Below are 7966 nucleotides of genomic sequence, written 5' to 3'. Positions count from 1 at the left end.
TTACTCTAATTTGTGTATTAGCCCAAATACACAAATTATGGTCACTCATGTGCTAGCTTTATTAGGCCTATACAATTATGGTCACTAATATCAAATAAAGCCATATTTTGTAAGTTCTTTTTGTTGTTTCTATAATTTAATTTGACCTAACTTCTTGTTTGTAATATTTTATTTACTAATTATTATATATGATCAATTCATCATTTATTCAATTGTTTGTATTGGATTTATTATGTCATTATTATGTCTCAAGAGAATTAATTATCTTTGTATTGGATTTATTATGATTTTATTCAAGTGGCTTCATTATTATCTTTGTATCTTTTTCCACCAGAATATTGGAAGTTGCACTTATAAATAAAGGGAAAAAGGTTATATTTGCTCGAAAAATATCTGAAAATCTTTATTTTTTTCTTTAGAAAAAAAAATCTTTTTTTTTTTTTTATTTTTTTTTTTAATTCAGGCTTGAGACTTTAAATTATATTTGGTGAAAACTTGAGGGGGTAAATTTATTTTTTTTTTCTTGAAGAATTTGAACACGGGAGTCTGTTCATTTCATGTTGAAGCTTCTCTAATGGCAAAAACAAATACTACAACTTTTCGCGACTAGTGGGGATATGAATAGAACAGAAGTTTAACAAAGGGTAAAATTGAACAATTTCGAACGATAAATAAGTAAATTTGGACATTTTCCAATAATATTGCATAAGTCCAAGGTACAATATTTATTAGTGCAATTTTATGTCATAATGTTACATGTATAAATGAATATGGGGCAAATGGTCAAATTCATGACATTATTATTCGAAATTGCTCAATTTTGCCCTATATTATATTCGTGATACAATTTTACCTCTGCCTACAGCTTCATATGAATCCTATAATTTTTGTCCAAACATAGGATATGTATGAAAATTCCACTAAATATTTTTAAATATTTAATTAAGTATTTAAAGAAAGGAACCAAATATTTTTTCCTTCTTTCTTCTTTTCTAATTTGGTGGAATAATTTTAAGAGGAAATGGAAAAGATTACTAAATTTAGTCAAATTATTGACTATATATATTTGGAGGATTTTTTATTTTTTATTTTTTATTTTTGATTGCTTCCATGTTACAATATGGGACACACAAGTCATATTATTGACACATAAAAGTTCAATTTGATATTTTATGTAATGTGTTGTTTGTCTCTATTTAATGTTTTTTTCCTTTTCATTTGGGCCTACCAATTGTTCATTATTGATTATTGTCACCTATGCAAAACCTACATAAATGATAGATTTTTTTTATTATTAAAACAAAAATCTTTTTTTGCCTCTTTCGATGTTTGATATTCGCATTGCACTCTAATCAATTCGAAATTTCCATTCTGATATGATCATTAAAAGAAAAATCATTCTCAATTAGGATTCTTTCGGAATCTTTACAAAAATAGTGGATCAAATTCAATGCTTAAACTTCTCGGCCGGTCTCATGGCGGCTTATTAAATTGATGAGATTATTTTGGCAGGGTTGGAGGAGTCATTTTTCAAGTCAAACGAGTAAAATAGATCGAAATTGCAGGTTTTTTGTGACTTTCGATGGGTGTTAGCCCATGGATTGGGGGTGGGCTCAGGCTCCAGGAAAAATTCTGGATGAAACTTCTCGGACGGTCCCCCAACAGCCTATTAAGTGGATCGGATTGCTTTGGCGGGGTCGGATGAGCCATTTTCCAAGTCAAACAGGCGAAACGATAGGAATTGAGTATTTTTGGTGACTTTCTGTGGGTGTTAGCCCACGATTCTGGGGTTGGACTCAGAAACTGGCAAAAATTCTTGGCGAAACTTTTTGGATGGTCCCCCGACAGTCTACTAAGTGGATCGGATTGCTTTGGCGGGGTCGAAAAAATTATTTTCCAAGTCAAACGGGCAAAATGACAGAAATTTTGAATTTTTTATGACTTTTAGTGGGTTTTAGACCATGGTTCGAGGGGTGGACTCAAGATTCGTGAAAAATTTTGAGTGAAACTTCTTGGGTGGTGCCCAGACGACCTATTAAGTGGATAGAATTTCTTTAGCGAGGCTGGAAGAGCCATTTTCATGTGGTGTGGCAAACTTCAACGTGGGCACTGAGTCCATAAGAGGAAATGCACTTGACACTCTAATTTAGGATAAGAGTTTCATATCGATAAATTATAAAAGAGATGTTGGGTGCGTAAGGATGCCTTACACCCTAATATTGCATTTTAAAGCACTTTAGACCTAGATTCAGAGCGAACAATATCACAAACGGCATGGACATCCATCTGTTATTAATTTGTATAAAGATCTCTAGTTATAATCTCAATCCCCATAGATAATAATTTGTGTAAAGATAGAACATAGATATGTAGCTCATACAATAAATGTTCGAACTCTCGCTCATAATAAGACGAATGTTTATAACATTAATTTTAAGATAATAAACCTATATAATTGACTAAAAATTTTGTCATATAAACAAATACTAAAACTTATTTAGTGGGAACAAAAATTCAAGACTACACACTCTTTAAGGGTCTAAAAGTAAGTTCTATGGAATTTTGACAACTAATCCAAAGACCTAAACACTCCACTTTTATTATTCAAATTCTTGTTCAATTAACAATACTAGAAAAGTGGATAAAGCAATGGATAAAGATACAACTCATGCATATTTAATATTATGCATAAACATATGTATAAATAAGCCAATCTTTCAAATACTATGGAGTATAAAAATAAGATAATAAAATGACCCAAAAGGACAAAATGATTATGAGTAGTCATGTGCTTTGATGATTTCAATTCAATTATTAATGACCAAATTAAATCAACTTAATTTATAGTTTTGCCAATGCTTTTGCATGTCTCTTTACTTCCTCAAACATGTTGGCTTCTATAGTTTTCTTGATTGTTCAATAACGTGTTTAGTTAAAATACAAACTTTTGTAGCTAACACTTCTTTCGACGTAAATTTAAATTTAATTGTATTTCAATGTAAATATCGAATATTAAATTTTAAGAAAATAAAAAGAAGACAAGCATAATAAAAAAATATACTTAAATAGTACATAAAGTTAAAAATATTTTTTATGAGAAGTAGCATGTGGAGTTTGTTTCTTTGGAGGGGAAAAAAAGATGTTTCTTTTTATTTTTTAAAGAAAGATGTTTCTATTTTATTTTATTTTATTTTATTTTATTTTTTATTTTGGGGTTTTAATGATTATTGTTGTTCATTTTATATGGCTTGGTCCATGTGCTTAAGTTGTGAGGAAATTACACTTTTAATATTTTTGGTTTTTTTTTTTTCACTATATAAATTTTGAGATCTAATCATTATATCCATGTTATATAAGATTCTCTTCTATTTTAGTTTCTTAAACAGAAGATTGAAATTTTGTAAAATTGATGTTAATAATAATGCATTAAGAACAAAATAAGATTTCAAATTTTATTGGAATTGAGACTTAATTATTATTGTTCAAGATAAATTATTTGCTTTTCTTTCTTTTATGCCAAGTTTATCTAGTTATTCTTTACAAATTAGTAGATAAGTTCGACAGCTCGGTGCAGTAAAGCTCGCACTATGAGTGAAAATTAGAGAAGGATTGAATCATAAGAATTTATTATACATAATCTTACCTTATATTTCTGCAAGATGTTTCCACAGAAATTTGATGTACGTAATCATTGGGCTATGTTACTATGGACCGGATAGGGAAGTGGGTTGAGCCCATCGATTTAACAGATCTCGAACAAAACTTCAAGTTTAACAAGTTTCGTTTCATGATATTGACTTTTGATAATAACCCCTTTCTACGTTACGTTCCTAATAAAAAAGTCGTCATCTTTCTATTGCCGATTGGGGGGAGTGTCAAAAGTTCAAGATCATTCATTTTTTAGACGATTATGTGTAATTTTTTGAATATATCACGATATTTGATATGCATTTTTAAAAATTTTAGTATTCGGTATCTATAAAAACAACATACCAAATGCGATATCGAAATATTTAATTATATATATGGTCAATATGTATTATATTATTGCTAACAAATACATAAAATACCATTAGTACAAACTACGTACTTACATATAACATCTCATTTAATGGCATTTTGTATCTAACTATCTTATCTTGATTGAAATATCTTTTTTCGTATAGTTGATTAATAAAGAAAATTACGTGTACTTTCTTTTGAATTTTTTTACATGTATAAAGTATTAGCTTAATATATTCGAGACATTTCTTAAAAAGTCGAAGTCATAATTCCTTTATCATATGAGTATATTTAAGTCGAAATCTAATAAATTATGGTCTCGGAAGCCACCTCCGCCAAAAATAATACTGTCTAGCTAGGTCAAAATTTGGATTTATCTCGTTGTCTTTTTCTCTCTCTCTCTATATATTATGACATTTGTTAGTAAAATTTCTGGCTCTGTCTTTAATATGGTTATCGATTTATCATACCGACAAAATACCAAAATCAAACTTATATATCGAATTGATATGGTATGATAATGATGAAACTCAGAATATCAAATCGAAGTTTTTAATATCGTATCATTCCCACTTTTACTTTTGTGGGGTAAAAATTCTGCACCCAATATTTAGGGAAAAAATGTGCGAAAAATATCTGTAAGGCGAAATTTACAGTTACGCACCATGAACTTTGCGGGGGTCCTATGACTCCCCTACACTATTTTTTATCGTATTTAACTGGCATATATTTGCCCCTTATCAAATATTTTTTTCTTACGCGCTCAATCTGCGTAAAATACACACAGTGGTCCAAGTGCCAAATATATGCCAGTAAAGTACGATAAAAAATAGTCTAGGGGGTTCCTATGTTCAGGATGCGTAACTACAAATTTCGCAAAAGTATAGATATTTTTCGCACCTTTTTTTCCCAATATTTACATCAATGATAATATAATATATGTATCTTTTGATTGTATTGCCAAGATAATTCAGAAAGCCCATACATTATGTTATTAATGTACTATGAACACATAGCAAAATAACAACATATATATACATTTGAACCATTTTCCTACAGACCTTAATAATAATTGCAAATTTGTTTGTACTTTTGTCCAAAAAAGACTATGCATGTTGTCCACAATTTTGTATGATCTAGACATATCATATGTAATGTGACTTTCAATTGATGAATTGAGATTTTTGTCCCCTTTCTTGATAGGCCTATGTGTCAATTTATTATTCGCCCTCATGGTAGACGTGACGCTCATGAGGGTGGGCCGATAAAGAACCAGTTAAAGAGAAGAATTGACGGATTTTTAAGTTGGTAAATTTTTAAACAAGTGGTTTTAGACGAACCCCACATTCCGTATAGGAAAGTAAAGAGTCTTATAAGACACATAACTGATATGGTGCAAGTTCATATCTGTCAATTTATTCACCCTTACGTAGACGTGACGCTCATGAGGGTGGGCCGATAAGAAACCAGTTAAAGAGAAGAATTGACATATTTTTAAGTTGGTAAATTTTTAAATAAGTGGTTTTAGATGAATCCCATATTTCGAATAGGAAGGTAAAGAGTCATATAAGGCATAACTGATATAGTACAAGTTTATATTTGTCAATTTATTCACCCTCATGGTAGACGTGACACTCATGGGGGCAGACTGATAAGGAACCAGTTAAAGAGAAGAACTGACATATTTTTAAGTTGGTAAATTTTTAAATAAGTGGTTTTAGATGAATCCCATATTTCGAATAGGAAGGTAAAGAGTCATATAAGGCATAACTGATATAGTACAAGTTTATATTTGTCAATTTATTCACCCTCATGGTAGACGTGACATTCATGAGGGAAGACCGATAAGGAACCAGTTAAAAAGAACAGACAGATTTTTAAGTTGGTAAGTTCTTAAACAAGGGGTTTTAGACGAATCCCACATTCCGAATAGGAAAGTAAAGAGTGTTATAAGACACATAATTGATATAGTACAAGTTCAAATCTGTCAATTTATTCACCCTCATGGTAGACGTGACATTCATGAGGGAAGACCGATAAGGAACCAGTTAAAAAGAACAGACAGATTTTTAAGTTGGTAAGTTCTTAAACAAGGGGTTTTAGACGAATCCCACATTCCGAATAGGAAAGTAAAGAGTGTTATAAGACACATAATTGATATAGTACAAGTTCATATCTGTCAATTTATTCACCCTCATGGTAGACGTGACGCTCATGAGGGCGGGCCGATAAAGAGCCAGTTAAAGAGAAGAACTGAGAAATTTTTAAGTTGGTAAGTTTTTAAACAAGGGGTTTTAGACGAATCCCACATTCCGATTAGGAAACTAAAGAGCGTTATGGGACACATAATTGATATAGTACAAGTTCATATCTGTCAATTAATTCACCCTTGTGGTAGACGTGAACGCTTATGAGGGTGGGCCGATAAGGAACCAAAGTAAGAGAAGAACTGACATATTTTTAAGTTGATAAGTTTTTAAACAAGGGGTTTTAGACAAATCTCACATTCCGAATAGGGAAGTGAAGAGTCTTATAAGACACATAACTTATATTGTACAAGTTCATATTTGTCAATTTATTCACCCTCGTGGTAGACGTGACGCTCATGAAGGCGGACCAATAAGGAACCAGTAAAAGAGAAGAATTGACAGATATTTTAAGCTGATACATTTTTAAACAAGGGGTTTTCGACGAATCCCACATTCCGAATAGGAAAGTAAAGAGTCTTATAAGATACATAACTGCTATAGTACAAGTTCATATCTGTTAATTTATTCACCCTCATGGTAGACGTGACGCTTATGAGGGAGAACCGAAAAAAAACCAGTTAAAGAGAAGAATTGACAGATTTTTTAAGCTGATAAGATTTTAAACAAGGGGTTTTAGACGAATCCCGCCTTCCGAATAGGAAGGTAAAGAGTCTTATAAGACACATAACTGATATAGTGCAAGTTCAATTTATTCACCCTCATGGTAGACGTGACGCTCATGAGAGCAAGTCGATAAAAAACCAGTTAAAGAGAAGAACTGACATATTTTTAAGTTGATAAGTTTTTTTATATGAGGTTTAGACGAATTCCTCATTTCGAATAGGAAAGTAAGAATCTTATAAGACACATAACTGATATAGTACAAGTTCACATTATATGCGCGGTTAAATCGGCAAAACGGTATAAATGAATCGTTTTCGAATCAATCGGTGGGTGTTAACTCACGATTTTCTGGATGATTGTTAATGGCTAACAACTTACATATTACCATTTTAGTGATTGCATAAAAATTTATAATTGTACTTTTCCTAAAATTGTGGAAAAAGCACAAAAAGAAAAATATGCTTTCCCTTTTCGGTCAAAAGGGCAAGTGTTAGTATCACTTAAAGGAAATTAAAGTAATTTTTTTCTTTTCTTTTTAAATTTGAAAGAGTAAATTAACAATTTGACCAATAGGTATATATAAATTTACTTATACGGGTGGTTGAATTGGTGCAACTGTTGATATTCCATAAAAAAGGTCAGAGATTGATTCTTCCTACTAACGTCATTTCAATCGAGCTTATCATACCGCACCCATCTAGTATAGTTTACATCTCAAGTGTGATTTACGAATTTATAGTCCAGATAAATTAGATTTTTATCCCGATAATAGTGCAGGATTATGTAAATGTTATCAGAATAATTATTTTTTAAAATGTACTTATAAAAGGAATGTAAGACGAATAAATTAAAGTGAACGAAGTAATTTGATTATTTCCTTCACAACCCTGACACCCTCACCCCCCTGGTATCTCAACTCTCGCCCTATCGTATTTGTCTGAATTATATAAATATCGTGGCAAAATGGATACCACCTTAAATAAATAGAGAGGTTGTTTCTAATAGATCGTCGATTCAAGTAAAAATAAAATAAAAATAGAAATAATTAGTCAAATAATATTTGAATACATTAATTTGAGAAAAGTGGGGTC

Source organism: Capsicum annuum, chromosome 7 (assembly GCF_002878395.1).
Source record: "Capsicum annuum cultivar UCD-10X-F1 chromosome 7, UCD10Xv1.1, whole genome shotgun sequence".
Lineage (NCBI taxonomy): Eukaryota > Viridiplantae > Streptophyta > Magnoliopsida > Solanales > Solanaceae > Capsicum > Capsicum annuum.
Note: the sequence above shows the minus strand (reverse complement) of the source record.